Here is a 16,323-nt window from a genome sequence, read left to right on the forward strand (position 1 = left end):
TTTTGTCCCTGTGACTATCTTGCACAGCTCTAATTGTCATGCCCCGCTCTGAAATCCACAGTACTCTCCTCTCGCCAGCGTATTTTTGGATTATTGCTCATTGTGATCAGCCTTTTGTGTTCCTTTTGATATGGGCCAAATTTTGACGTGAGGTGCTGAGTCATGCATAATGTGGGTCTTATTTGTGTCTCAAAGAAATCTTCCTTTCTCTGTTCCCCTGTACCTGGGCCAACACCTGGCATAGTCTCCCCCATTTCCCAGACAGACAAAGGGAAAAGCACCTGAAACGCATCAAAGCGCTGAGCAGCTCAAAACAATTCACTTAAGTGTTATTACAAAATGTCATAGGGAGTGCCAGCTTGGTATTGTAGTTTCCGTGCTCATTTGTTTTGTCAAAAAAAACCTGAGTACTGAAAAAAAGTCACAAGGAAGGAAGGAAGGAAAGAAAGAAAGATCTTCTTTTGAAACAGAGGGCTATGGACTTGGGGGTGAAATATTTAATTTCTGCACACCAAAAATACAGTTATACCTGAGTGGGGATTCAATGAAAAAAAAAATTGCTGGGAGATGACGATTTCTAAAGGCAAATTACATATTAGAAGTGCTTTTGGGGAGTGATGGAGAGGGAAAATCACAGAAAAGGGCACTTGATGTAATGGGGTGGAAAATCCAAATAGTCCTGTCTCTGCTGTAGGACTCAGTGTTTTCTGGAGGGCTTTCCCCACATCCCAAACTGCAGAATAGCCCTTGCTCTGATGCTGCTGGCTGCCTGCATACTTACCGTGGCCATGGCTAGGCTTCATCGCAGTGAGGGTCCCTGTCCAAGGCAGCTGCCAAGGCTGGTCAAAAAAGTTTCACACCTTATGTGTGAATGGATATTTTTAAGTCTCCTGCAGCTGAGATGATTTTGAGGAACACTATTTTTCCTTCTCTTTTATTTTCTTATCTGATCAACATTTAACATACATAAGCACCATGTGATATTTTCTCGAGAGGGGGGTTGTGTTTTAACCAGGTAATGCAGAAAAAAAAGATGCAATATTGGGGGTAGAATCTGCAATAGTCTCTGCAATAGCGTCCCCTGTGTGAGTTGTCCTCCCTTTCTCTGTGAAGAGCTCTTATTTTTTCTGGATTTTGAGATGTTGAATGCAAAGTGCCTGATAGAAGTGGCTGATGTATGTGCTGCTGCTGTGTGTTCCAGTTCCCCACCCAGAAAATTTCCCTGACCTTCATGCATAGGTGCGTTGGGACAGGTGATCCGAGCAGGGGCTCCAGCCTTACCTGTCTTTAACCCACAAGCCAGGCTGCCCAGTGAACTCATGCAGAACAAGCTCCAGTGGATTTGTGTTCGCTCTTTGTGCTGACCAGCTGCTTCACAAACTGTTGGGTTATTTTAGTTTTGTTGCCATAATCATTTGGCTCCCTTGGTGCTCTCTGTCACCTGCAGATGAAAAGTAAAAGCCTTGAAAACCAGGTGACGGCAATCCGGCATGTCCAGGAATATGTATGTGCATGTGAGCACAGAGCAGAGCAGGCTGCTGGAAGTAAATTGTTGAGCACCCTAGAAATGGAGTGCTTGACACTGGAGAGAGAGAGAGTGTGTTTATGAGAAGTAGAGAAACACAGCGAAATGTTCTTCTGCTCTTTATAACTGGAGACCACATCCCCCTTGAAGGTGGAAATTTAATTTTTCAGTGGCCAGAGTTCAGGACACACTGAGTCTGTCTGTACTGCATGCAGAGTGCCATCATGTGTGGGTCTTCAAAGATTGGTTTTTGGGCTTAAGAGAGGGAATTTGACTGCAGTTCTCAGTTGTACCATGCAGGAGGTCTGTGGAAGATGGAGTCGGTACTGTGGTTATAAGAATTCAGAATTCCAGGGAAAATCCTTAAAGCCATGCTAAGGGGCAAATTTATGACCCAGCTATGGTCACAGCAGCCTCTTGTCTGGCACTTGACATCACCCCAGATCCCAGCAATTGGCATTATTAGAGATCCCTTGGTAGTTTCCTCCTAGGATATTAAGTGCTGTCTGATGATGATTTGCTGCCTGCTACCTGTGAAGGTAATTCATCTTCCCCCATCTCCACGTCTCCTTCATGTGCAGATGCAAGAGGAATGAGCAGCCTGTGCAGAAGCTGGAAGTGCAGACTGTGGGCTCGGCACAGGTGTCACGCTAATTTTATGTTAACGCAGCCCCAGTGCCTCTGGTGGAGCTGCTCTTGGTTTCCATCAGTGCACACGGGAGGAGAAGCAGGGACTGTCACGGGCACACAGGCGGGGGTCAATCCCTGTATTTCCTTCCTGCTGAGAATCTGTGTCTTTGGCTGCCTCATTGACTGACCTGAATGGAGTTAACCTTGGTTTACACTGGAGAAGGAGAAGGGAGAAATGCGCACAACAAGCTGAATCCTAGAATAGAAAAAGGCCACTGGAGAGGGAGACAGAGTGCAAGGAGGAAAAGCTAACACCATGGCCTCTGTGATCCTGTCTTTGCAGGTCCCTCAGGCAACGTAACCATAAACAGTCTCTTCAAAAAATGTGAATATTATGCTCCTTTCTGATAGGTTTTCCCCAATTTCCTTCTGCCTTTACAAGTAGCTGAAGAAAATAAATATTTAATGACCTATTTCAATGTTTTAATGTAGGTTTCTTGGTTAAAACACCACAAATCTCCCCGTGAAAGGGCGACAATAGAATTATAAAGTAATGAGCATTGCAGCAAGTGGGAAGTTGGTTGGAGAGGGGAGGGGAGGGAAAAGAAAAGAGGCAAGGCTGCAGAGCATGGGGTCGTATCTTCATCAGGTGGTGAGGCCTGCGGTGGTGATTCTCCACCCTCAATATACGATGGGGCAGTTGTGCACCTGCGCAGCTCCACCACCTCTTTTTTATCTCTCGTCCCACCCCAGGACACTGCTCCTGCTGCCTCTCCCTTTGTACCAAGGTGGATTGCTTGTGTTCAGGCAGATGTTAAGTCCTCTATGCGGTGATTTCATGAAAGTCCTGTTTTCGCTCATCCTGATCTACATTTGAGATTGTTGTCTTACATAGGGGAGGGAGTTGTACAGTGTAATATCTCGGTGGCACCCATAGGAAGAGAAGACAGAAAAATCACATCCTTGCACCACTGTGGACCTCACGCTGTCCTGTATGTCCTTGCATGGTGATTGCAACAAATAACACACATTCCTGGTGGGGGGCCAAGGCTACTTCATTAAACAACGCTCATCAGGCAGTCAGGAGGTGCATGCATAGAGTGTCAGCTGTTTTCTTCTGAGACAGAGGTGGGCTGCAGCCCAGGAAACGTGGCGGTGAGTAGTCTCTGTGCAGAGACAACCTGCGAGTGAAATGTTGGACTGGTAGCTGCAGTGAATATTTTATACGGCTCTCTCCCTCCCTTCTCTGTCTGATCTCGGCAGCAGTCTCTAGCCGACATAATTCTTTGTGAGTTACTTTCGTTAGCAAAACCTTTCACCCTATGAAGATGTTCTACTTAATTAGTAAAAGTTCAATTTTTTTGTCACCGACAGAGCCCCATACATCACCACGTCTGGAGAGTCATTAGCTGTAAAATTAATCAGGGTGGATAACGGCTGAATAGAGTCAGAGCCCTTTGTGTTCCTTCCCATATCTCTGCCTCCAATGTGAGAACCTTTCCAAGAAGGGGAATCCAAAAAGCATCTCCAAATATCCAGGAGACCAGTCTCCTAGGGTAGCACTGGAGTCGGGGGTATTTCTGAGCCTGAAGTGGAGGGGGCAATCAGGCAAAGGAGGGGGCAGGAAGCTAGAAGACTGTCAACTTTGTTCCGCCTTCATCAGACCCATGAAGAACTCCAGCTGAGGGACTCTGAAAGGATGCTGGATGGCTGAAATTTTCCTTTCACCTGCTTCTGGGAACACATCAAAGGCACTCAACATGTTCACTTCTCTGTGGGCAAGTTTGGTGTAAGCTGGGGTTGTGAAAGAAGAGGGATCAGGTCAAACAGAAGGATTTGCCACATACCATAGCTTGAGGACTCTGTGCCACAAGAGGGTATAAGGAAATCCAGGCCTTCAGGAGAAATTCAAACAATTGGGACTTCTTCCCAATTGTGTACTTAGTTCTGCTCAGGAGGTCTCTGCTTTGAGGTGGCAACTGTAATTTCCTTACCAGCTCATCTGTTTCCAAGTGGGTTGACAGAGCAAGAAGACCAAATGACTAATGGCTCAGCATGGATTTGGAAATCGGCTTCATCCTGGTGGTTCTTTATCTTTTCACCAATTTGCTCCCTGGTGATGGAGTCTGGGCTTTTCTACTGGCAGATGGAGCCCACCTGTATCTGCATGCAGGTGGGGAATATTGCATGAAGTTGTGTTGAGGATGTTGAATGCTTTGCAGGAATCTTTGGACAGGTACACTAGACTAAATGTTTTTATAAAATAGTAAAATCCGGTGTTGTTCCTATCTCCTGAGCACAGGACACTGTACATCTGTCAGTCTCACGTCACCTTTTCCTGCTCTGGCACTTCTTAAAATTAACAGGGAGATGTTGGTAGCTAGTTGTGATGAAGAACAGTGATATTATTTATTTATTTTCTGGTTTTATTATTATTAGTAGTAGTGGTAGTAGTAGAAGCAGTAAAAGAGGCCTTACAGTTTGATCAGTAGCAAAGAGAAATAATTATGGATAATGCAAGTGACTTTAAGCAAGTTGATATTGCTTATAATTTTGCATAACTGATCACAGGACCTTGCCAAAAGTAAACTCCGCACGGTACACTTCATTTTGGTAGAGAACAAGACCGGACAGGGGGGAGGAAGGAAATACTTTGCCTGCACAAAAATATGTCTTCCCACTTTGGAATCTTCCTCCTCAGAAAATGTCTGAAAAGCGGCCGCCCTGGGAATGACTCGCCTGGGCTGCTGCGCTGCCTCCAGGACTTGCCAGTTCTCGGCTGCCTCCGCTGACACTCATAACGCTGTAGCATTCTGGAGTCTTCTTCGACTAACAAGTGGCTCAAGGCCGCTAGCTCTGTCCTCACACTCCTGTCGAGTGTGGTTAAGTAAGTGTCTTAGCAAATGGAAAGTGATTTCTCTGCCACATCCCTTCTGGGGACGAGTCCCACCCAGCCAGAATCGCGAACGCTGAGGCCTTGTCCCTAAGAATGAAGCATGTGTATCTCGGCAAACAATTTTGTCCTTGGCGTCTGATTGATTTATAAAGCTTGTTTTCAGTGTGCTTGTGAAGGGATAAAGTGGAAAAAAATGGAGCCTCATGCCTCAAAACTCGATATGATTCCTTGCGGTAGGACATCCTTTAGGCATCGTGTCTCTCTGCAAAGCTGCAGAGCTTTTCTTGGTGCTTTCCTGGGCAAAGCAAGGGGGTAAAACAAACGCTTAGTATTCACCCAAACCAGTACGGATTATGCATATTTTTTTTCTCCCCCTTTGTCAGTCCTTGTGAAAATAAAAGGAAAGGGGAATTTCTCTTAGGCTCAATTGAAAAGTTTTGTTTTCAATTAAGCATAAAAATTCTTTTCATCTGTGGGAATCCTTAAGCTTAAGACAAATACAATTTGGATAATAGAAAACCCTGTTTTCTTTTGAAGAGAGTCTTCATTTCTAAAATGCCAAAATGGGATATTATCTTTCTTATTTGCTCTTGTTTCCAGATTAGCTATTTGAGGGCGTCAAAACGAATCTGTGAAAAGCTTCCTGTGCCCTGAAATTACTTTTTCAGCAAACAAAAAATTGACCTCTAACATTATACCCGGCTATAGTTATCAGGATTTGTTTCAGCCTTTTCCTAAGCACGTTTCCCTCTTAGGCTTTTATTAGCAAGGACTGAAAAGCTCAACTTCCAAACAATGGGGACTTTCAGACCACACGGTGGCTTGGCAACGTGCAGCGTACAGGACCCTAAGGGGTGGGCTGCTGGAACATTGATAATATCACATATACAGGCAGAAAGATGCCCCAATCCCACATTAAGATCCCATCTTTAAAATGATGGGACCATTAGCACTTTAATTAACAGGCGGACCATTAGCACTTTAAATGTGGCACAGATCACCGCTGATCTAGACAGGAGAACGAAATGGTATTGATTCAGGATTATAGCCAGGTGAAGACCCCATCACGCAGTTTGTTTTGTGCTTGATGTTCAGTAAATGAACTAATTTATAGATAGGATTAGTGTGATCTATAGAACTGAGGTCAAGAATAGAAAGCAGCACCCTGAACTACAGGAACCGGAGACTGGATTAGGATTTAGGGGAATTAAAAAAAAAAAAGAAAATATAGGTACTCGAAGTGAAAGACAGGATTGGTCTTAATTCTAGTGTAGTGAGAAAAAGAAGTTTTTCTCTCAAGAGCTGTTCTGTCTGGACTTATGCTGCTTTGCACTGAATTCTCATCAGTATAAATACACAACCTCATACTGCCGGTTTGGTAGTTCAGATAGGTGGAGAGAAGGTTCAGGTACAGAGCTGTAATTTTCTTCCCCTCTGCTCCCATAAATTAGCCCCAAATATCCCCAGTGTGCGTTTTTCACTGATCTAGAAGACCAACTACAACAGCTGTCTCCCAGAGGTGCGCTGTTGCCATTTGGTACTTGGGGTAGTCACGAATTTTATCCCCCGTGAACAAAAATCTAGCAATTTATTTGATATTTACTTGGGGAGCTGATGAGAACGTTTTGAAAATGTCTACATCTCGGTGGAAAAAAGCGTGAGGTTTACATCTAAGTGCACACAAAACACAGTAAAATAATGTACAGATTCTCTGCCTTTCTCCCACCCTTTTACAGTCAGTGCCGCTCTCGGGCAGGGGAAACCTGCAGTGCTTTGCTATAAGTGGGAGAGAGTGGTCTCTGGGGACTTAAAAATCAGCCTGTGCCTCAGGAGACACCTTTCCAACCCCCCTTGTGATGGCAGGTGACTTGAGGTAAACCCTTCCTCTGCTGCTCCTGGCTTTTCATTTCGCATCTCCCCTGTTCCGTGCTCAGTAAACATTTTAGGACAGGGATGATTTCAGGGTCACAGGTCCCCAGTGCTAAGCACAAAGTGGCCTTGATCTCAAGAGAGGTATAAGGGTGCTAATAGAATACTGAAAGGAAAGCAAAGGCTCTCCATCCCCCCTCCTCTTGTCTGAAGCTGAGAGGAGTAAGTTGGTGTCCTCAAGAGGCTTGAAAAACAAATCACTTCTGTGTTTGTTAAGTGCTGAACTTCAGACGCTACAAAATAGGCAGGCAAATATGAGAACCTGCTCAGCTAATTAAGATCCAAGGTAGGATGCAAAATGGGTGCTAGTGAAAACTTCCCCAGCAAAGCTAGAATAACTCAACCAGTTATTGAACTTTATTTGGCCAAAGAAATGTCAGCAAAGGATGATGTCTGGAGGAGAAGTCACCCTTTCCTCTCTCTCACAGCCCAGCATCACGCAGGTCTCAAAGCGAGGGGAGTCAGGTTTTTTTCCAAGTGTTTTCCAGCTTCATTGCAGCATCTGCCCCAGGCACAGAGTACTCAGACAATTTGATCCAATTTGTTATCAAGATGCATCAGGCTTCTCTATGGTCTCTTTAGTCTCCCAGGTTCCAGGATGAAAAACCTCTAAGTGCAATGCTAGAGCAAAGATGGCTCCAAGGCACCCAGGTTAGGATGAATGTGCTTTAAAAGCATCTGTTAGCTCTGTATCTCTTTTCAGCAATAAAAATTATTTCACACACTGTCTGCAATGCCCATTTATAGGGCTTCAGTGCTTTGGTGGATGGAAAGAAGGAAGCCTGGAGCATGCAGAAGAGAAGGTAGTGCATGACACGTTTTGTAGTAGTCAATTAATTTGATGGTCTTTTCAGACTTTTCCCTACAAGGTGACGTCTATGCAAAAGTCTGGGCCTGTGCTTTTCAAAGCATCCCCTATCCCTTGCTCACAAAACACAGACCAGGGCTCCTGGGAGGACTGTGAAATGCACACTTGCCTGATGAGCTGCCTCTCCATCCCACCTTTAGTTTTCCAACTGGCTCTGCCCGCTTTGCGGTGGCTGAGAACTCTCAGGGACCAGGGAAAGCCCAGCTGGCCAGCAGATTTCCATCTCAGTTTGGCCAGTTGAGTGGCAGACAGGCACGGAGGGGAACTGGGATGTCACTGGTGCTGTGGAGCTGTTAACCCTCAAGGGATGAATGTGGCACGTTCAACCCAAGGGAGATGTGAGGAAGCAAAACAGCCAGACTGCTTGGGTGGTCTTGTCCCCCAGCTCTCTCGGAAGGTTGGTCCTTCAGCAAGCAAATATTTCAATCCATATCACCCACCAAGGCTCAATGGGGAGTCACCCTTTCTTGCTCCAGATATTTTCAATTGTCATTTATTGCTTTTGTTCCCCACCCCGCAAAAAAAACCCAAAACACACCCCAAAAGGCTTGAGTACTCTTTTCATCTTTCTTTACGATTGTCGCTATTTTTCCCATTCCCCCTTGTCATGCAAACACGAAAATAAATAAATAAACCCCATCTTAATTATACACGAGCATATGAACAGCACAAAGGAGCCATTAACATAATCAGCAAAAAGCACTAATTCCAACAATCTTTCCCAGGGCCCTCTGTGGCGCGTGATGTTGAAACGGCCGCTGTCGAGTGGTGCTCGGGAGTGGGGCTGCCTTTCCAAGACGTCTCTCCCCCCATCCTCCCACTGTCCCCTGCAACCCCTGCACCCCCTGGGCCAACCCCACCATGACTCTCCCCAGCATCCCAGGGTGGCCTCGACCCTCAAGGCCAGCAGTAGCCCTCGCCTTCCTCCTGCCTCTCCCTGGGCTCCCTCTGCACCCGCAGATGCAGGATGCTCGGGGTGGAACAGGCATCTCCTGCCAGTTGGCGGGTGGAGGGAGCGAGCTGGATGCGGTGGGGGTTGAACTGTTGCCATTGGAGATGGCAACAGATGCTTCCTGGTGGAGGCTGCGCTGGCTAATTCAGGGCTTTGTGGTTTGAGACAGAATCCCAATTATTTCCAATTAGGAGATTGTAGTGACAGCTGCTCTGAACAGGGCCTTCTCTCGCGGCTGGGAAACCTGCCTCCACTTTTAGCTGGGTTTGGATACCTGCATTTCTAGAATGGGGCGCTCAAACTTTTTTTTTTTTTTTAATAACCGCTTTTTCTTCCACCTCTTGCTAAGCAATTCTTCCACTCTCCCACAACGCCACCTCTCATGAGGAATTTGGCAGCAGAAACGTTCTTATCTCTCCCTTACCCAAATCCATTCATTTTCTCCGTTCTATATGCAGTGTTTAATTTTCCTGTTCTGCTGTCCAGCTCCCCCTCTTCCCAGTTCCCCCATTACTTCTGCCTGCCCTGTGATGTATGGGCCTTGTCAGGCAGTTTCGTCCTGACCCAGCCAGCCAAAATCAGAGGAAATCCTGGTTTTATTTTGCCTGGGGAGAATTCATCACTGAAGGTGTCTCATTTAGGGAAATTAAGGATGAAGGAAAGGGAGAGCTAGAAATTTATTCTGGTTTAGTGTTAAAAATATACCTATCCACTACTATGTTAAAGGTTGGTATTTTCTCTCCACTTTTCTTTCTCTCTTCTCCATCCATATCACACGGTTCAGAGACAGAATTCAGGAGAAAGGGACATAGGGCCCTTTGCTGGCTTGAAAATGCTGTCTGTGGGAGAGGAATGAATAGGAGAAGAAGGAGATGTTGAACAACAAGACACGTTTCTCTCCGTTCTGTCTCATAACCGCTCATCAGAGGCAAATCTAATCCTAAAAACACAAACTAGACAAATCCTTTGGAAGGAGAAAGGGGAATTTGCGGGTGTTGGCTTTATTTATGATTCAGCTAAATCCTTGTTTGTTTGGATGCTGAGTCTGTTGAATCCCAGCAGGGCTAAGCAAACCAGGAGCAAAGTGCAGAGTCCTGGAGAGTCTCTTCCAGAGGCAGCAGTTCAGAGCCTGCTGTTTCTGCCCTCTCTCAACAAACAGTTGTCCGCTAAATGTGCTTGCACCCAGAGGGGACAGCATGAGGACGCTGGGGACACTACCCATGCTGAGAAGGTGATACCAAGGGGGGACCAGGTCCTACCTTAATACAGGTGATGTAAATAGCAGTACTCGGCTGGGCACAAACCTCTGCTCTACCACGGAGAGATACAAATTGAAAACTTCAGCCGGTGTCAAATCCACTGGTATCACCAGGTTTTGGCCCTGGTGTTTTTCTTGATCCCCGCACAGCCATGGTCTTCATCATGCTCTCCAAGAGGAGATTTTTCAGTGGGTTGCCGAGCACTGAAACAATATGGTATTTGGATGACAGTGTTGTCTATTAATCCATGTGGAGCACTTAGATGCTATGGAAGATAAGTGCCTTCTAAATACAGATAAATAGATTAGATTAGACCTTGACAGTGGTTCATGCAAAAGGCATTTATATGTGCAAAAATAGTAACATTGCAGAGAAATTGCTATTATTTGAAACCTTGGGCTAGAGCTTCCATAATTGATATTGTTGGAAGAAAGAGGAAGCTAATGGAGAAGAGCTGCCATGACTGCCCTTTTGTCATTGACTAATTCTTCCAGCAACCAAAGCGACATTACCCAGCTCCCATTTAGGCCTCAAAGCAAGTGGCCACATTTTCCAAGAGAGCGCAGCTCAATGAGTACCACGTCCTTTAAAAACCCTTCTTGCGAGGGCCGTAATGGTGGGGACAAGGGAAGGAGAACGCTTTTGAAAACCTGCCCTCTCTTTTCCATCCTGACTGCTTGGAAATCTGGACCACGCAGTGCTTGGAGAGCAGCCCAGGGAACTGTCACCAGCCAAGGATCTGGACTTACATGTGTCCCCCGTGGAGATATTCTCCTCAGCAACCTCAAAGACAGTGGGAGGAGAACGATGTGGGGTTCCTGTTATTACCAGCTCTGCCAGGGCTGATCACAACTTGAGTTGAACCAACTGGTACCTATGCCAGCCTATGCAGGTACAAGCTCCCAGCGTGTAGGAGGTTCCTCCAGTGACGTAGATTTGCATCTTTCTAAGGTACAGAGCTCTGGTCTACTGCAAATGAAGGGAGAACCTGCATCTTAATTTACCCACACAAAAATAAAAGTTAGAAAAGCAGAAAATAAACATCTGAGTGATCTAGGAAATCATGAAACAAGCAGCAGTTTTGTTCCTGAAACAAATTACAATTAAGTAACAGCATTACTCCCTCAGCACCACTTGTTCTTGTTGCATTAGGTACAAAACCCAAGTGCTTAAAAGCCAGGAGATAAATAATTAAGAACATCATACATCTTTTATTGCCTACATAAAACATATAAAGGGTGAAATCCTGACCCATCCGAAGGCAATGTCAAAGTTGTTCTTGACTTTAGATGAACTTGGATTTTACCTAAATTGTTTTGTCAAATACGATGAAATGTGTCTCATAAGACACCTCCACAATCTTAATTCTGACCCGAGAACAGATACTTTTCTATGATCACTTCTAGAATTTAAACAGAAAACAAAGCCTTTTTTTAAAAATGTGAAGGACACCTACAAAAGGAGTATTGCTTTGAAGAACAATAATATTATGGAAATTTTTTAAATATAAAAATGGGCACATATTCACCTATTACAAATGCAGTATTTCCCAGTAGTAATGGTACTTGGAAATACTTCTACTAACTAATCATATTTGCCACTTATGAAGATTAAGAAAATGTTTGTACACCAAATTCAGTGAAATAAAAATGTCACATAAAAGAGGGGAAACAAAAAAGAAAACGATCCACGGGTTAAGCATGAGGTTGTTTTGCCAAAATAAAATGTGCACTTCTTTGTACTCAACTTAAAAATATATATTTATTATGTGGCCAGTATAGGGTTTCAGGAGTCCTTAATCATTCATTTCCTTGCTTTTAAGTGTGAGGGTTTTGCAAATGATGTGATAAGTAAGTACATTGTTGTCACTTAGCAACCTTAACTCGCTTCTGAAGTGAGTTGTTTGTTTCTATAATAAATGAGACACTCAGATACCATGGTGATGAGCATGGGAGACCTTGTATGCCTAGACAGAGTGCTGTCTTGATAAATATGATATTGTTCAGAGGTATAAGGCCCTCACAACAGAGGAGTAGCTCCTTGCTCTTGTCCACAACATAGAAACGTGGTCACTGGCTGTGTTTGTGCTGCCTTAGGAGGAGCACCTGGAAGCTGTTCTGAAGACAAGGCTCATTGTCCTTTCAGGCAGAAAACCTGGAATTTTGGCCTTAGCTATGGCTGGAGGTCACCTCTGCAATGCCCAAGATCCTAGCTGTCCAAGCGTGCCCTTGATGGGTTTGCAGACAGTTCTCAGATTCCTTCATTGTTATCGCCAGCCTTCGGTGTGGAACTTTACCTTTGGCATCCAGCTCCACGCTCCGAAAGCTCCATCTTTTCATCTCCAGGCAGTCTGCTAGAGCTGCACTGGGCCTTCTCTTGTCCCCTAATTACTCCTTTGCGCACCACTTCTGATGTAACACAGCTATAATGCCAGCTTAACCAGCTGGTAGAAGATTGCTGGCCTCTGGGAAGCCTGCTGTGATAAAGAACTTCCAGTATGGTTCCTGCAGATGGGAACTGTTGCCAAACCTTGAGGGCTGTGTCTGGGGGAAAAAAAAAGGAAAAAGACAAATAGCGTGGCTGAGATTGAACTCCCTCCCTCAAAATTGAGCTTCTGCTTTCTGGGAGTAAATTAAAGCACAGGGTTAATAACAAATGTCAAAATAGATTCTAGACAACTCTGTTCCATCCTAAAATGGCTTTTACTGTACAAGACTCTTGTAAATCCCTGGACATAGTCAATCCTGCTTGAGCTCACCTGATTTTTCCGGTTTTTCTCTTCCTTTTCTGTATTTCATGACTTTGCACCCAGTGTATTTGTGCTGCTGTTACTGCTTCTTGAGTTTAAATTAATCTTTTAAAGAAGGATGAACCACATGAACTTCCTTTTGGTTTTAGAAACCACATCCATATTCATAATCCACTAATCATGTTTGATAAATCAGAATTCATTGTGAAACACACTAAACCTTCATGTTGCTTCAGTTTTTAATCTTGTAGGAGAAGCAATCATCTATGCCACGCATTTGAAGGGGCTGGGCTGGGCTGTCTTGGGTGTCTCGTTGAGTCAGCTTCCTTGTTTGTACAATACAGCTTGTGCTGCTGAATCTAAGCTATCATCTAAAAACATAATTAAGTCTTCAGCGCTTCAGTAGCAAGAGGAATCTTCACAGTGTGAATCAAACACCATCTTCTCAGTGATGCTGTCCTGAGTCTGCAACTTGTCTGGAGGAGCAGCTCTGAGCTTTCCCCTCATTCCAGTGGTGTAACCACGCTGAAACCTTGAGATCTTATTCTTGCAAGTCAGCAAAGATAAATATTTCACCTGCAGTCAAAGGCTAAACAGGGAGATGAGTGACTGTAGAGATCAGTAGGGTCTGTTATTACGCAGTGACTTTTTTAATCTGGGTACAGTTTGGATAAGATTGAAAAGATGGTATTTCTGCCGCTTAGTCATTTGCAGATGAGTATGCACATTTTCTAACTGTTTGCAAAATGGGACTTATTGGCAACACCTAGCTACATCACTTTTTTTTTTTTTCCCTTTTTTTTTTCCCCATCAGTCCATTAACCCTGACCTTTGCTTTCGAGAAAGAATCTTTACTTGAGTCCAGATCCTGTGATCTATTCTGTCTGCTTCTCTTGCTGCCTACTCCAAGACTATCTCTTCTTCCCCACCGGCAGCTGGGCTGAGACTAGAGACAAGCAGCCCACAGTGGGGGAAGGACAGGGACAAAGTGAAGGACTCTGGACCATGGACCACCTCCCGTGGATGGTGTAAAGGTGGCTGGCTCCAGTCCATGCACTGGAGTTGTTCTGCTTTTCCCACAGCCCCAAGTTTGAGGCTTCCACGCTTTCCCAAAGACGTATGGCTGGTATTTGCCGAAGCAGATTCTGAGCTTGCCACACTTAATAATTCAGTGGTGAACTTTAGAGCTGAGCACAGGCTGAAAAATAACTTGCTTTAGTAAGTACAAAATCTCCATTTCTGCTGCCTTCGCCTCTCCCTCCTTCTCTCACCCGTGGCCCTGGCAGCCCCCTGCAATCCAGATGCTCACCGTTATTATGCGACGGAGCAAAAAAGAAAAGTGGGGGGGGGGGAGCGGAATTAATTTCCTCTCTGTGGGGTGTTTATTGTTTTTTCTGCTCTCAGCAGTCCAAGGTCTCTGTCGTTTTACGTGATATTTTATAATGGGAACGGTCCTCATAGGCACCAATGAGTTCATCTGCAGAGACGCGCGGAGCCTGGAGATTTAAATTTATACCTCCCTGACGCCGCTGTAATTGGGGCTCCCGGGAGAGGAAACCCTGACAAGTGACACAAATAAACCCTGCCAGACCCCTTTCAAGACCTGTAGCAGCAGTAACCCCAGGAGGACTCCCATGATCAAATTACCCTTAAACAAATGCTTCTGCAGTAACTAAGGCTGTAACTGCTGAAGGTCAACAAGGTGTTTGCAGGAGATGTTTACCGGGTTTATTTCCCATCGCCTGCTCCCACTCAAAGACCATGAGTTGCAACACTGGCAAAATGGAACTGGAAGAAGCTGCAAACCTAATTAAAACTCGTTACTCCAATTGTCTAGGAATACATTTATTTAGGCCTTCCCTACCCCTGTAGCTATTCAGGCGTAATTACACCAGCGCTGGTTCCCTGAATATAAATGAATAATATAAAGTAGACTCATTTTCTCTCCTGTGAACTGAAATTTGGCAATGCCTGTGACATTTGTTTGGGGAGCTCATGAAAACATTTTGAAGATGTCTGCATCTCAGTGGAAAAGAGGAAGTTAGCAAAGATTGATAGACAGGCAGATAGATATGGATATACAGAAATATCCATGGATAGAGATATATAAAAATGATTTACAGCTTGCTTCCTTTCTCCCACCCTTTTGCAGTCAGTACCTGTTTTTGTTGGGGGGAACTGCAGTGCATTGATTTAATCAGATTTTGACAGCCAAAGCAACGGTGATCTTTAAATTCAGCCTGTGCCTCAGGAAACCTTATTTGCCGTCCCCCTTGTGGTGCCAGACTGTGTGACTGGGTCAGCCCCTTAACCGCTTGTTCCTGGTTTTTTATTCTTCTTTTCTTTTTCTGTATCAGATTGTAAGCTTTTTAGGGAAACGACCTATTGCATAAATATATGTTATTTCCATGTAGGAGGAAAAATAATTAATACTGATGTAATTGTCGTTTAAACAGCTGGGAGGGAATGCATTTCAGGTCCTGCACTGCTTTAACTGTTGGTTAAAAGAAGAAAAGTCCCCATAACTGACTGACAAACTGTGCTAGCATAAAAATTCTGTATTGACCTTCTACAAACCACAAATAGCTCCTTCTGGTAAAAATGGTAAGACAGACAGAAATTACGGGTGTAAAACAAAAATCATGGGATGAAATTCTTAGACTGGATTATGCAGGAAGTTCAAACTTGAAGACCAAGAGAGCTCCTAAGTGTCTTTTCTAGATTTCCTCCCAGAGGCTGCTGGGTTTGAAACATAACCTTACTTGTTGGTTAGCACAGAGCTTTGCTGTAAGCCCAATGCCTGACAGGAGCTGTAAGTTCAGTGAAAGCTTGATGAGACCCAGGAACTTCAGCAAGATTTTCTTAGAATTAGTCATGGTGTCAAGGGACTCCTTCATTCCTTGCTCATTGTTTATCACTTAGTCATTCACTAAAGCTCACATTCCTGGATCTAGCCCTGTTGACAACTCATCCCTTGGGTTTTTGTTGCAATACAGGCCATGTCCCGGCCCTGAATCTCCCTGTCATGTTCTCGTCATACTCCATACTCCATAAGCCATACTTTCACGCAGCTGGAGGAACAGCTTGTGCCAACAGCTTGACATTCCCGGGAGCAGAGCACATGTCCCGTTCAGGACTCAGCTGCCTGCAGCTGTTCATATTCCTGCAGTAAAGGAGGCAGCCCAGGGATCTTTTCTTGAATGCTGGCCCTGCATCCCAGGGGATGGGAAAAAGATCTCCAGCCTTGGTCCAGGCCACGTTATCTCAGTGCAAGGAGACACCCAAAGGCACTTTTCGAGGTTTTGAGCAGTCTAAACTGCCCTGGTGGGTGTAGCCATATTACCATGCAGTACGCAGTCTGCCCAGTAGCTCACCAACTCGCGCATTTCCCATCATGCCGAAGTTTTCCTAACATCCCGGTTACTCAGTGCCCCAGGTCATTCTGTGCTGGTGGTAAAAATTACAATCACAGAACCGGACTCTTGTATGTTTCCCTCGGCTCACAATCACCAGAA

Source organism: Larus michahellis, chromosome 15, assembly GCF_964199755.1.
Source record: "Larus michahellis chromosome 15, bLarMic1.1, whole genome shotgun sequence".
In the NCBI taxonomy this organism is placed as follows: Eukaryota; Metazoa; Chordata; class Aves; order Charadriiformes; family Laridae; genus Larus; species Larus michahellis.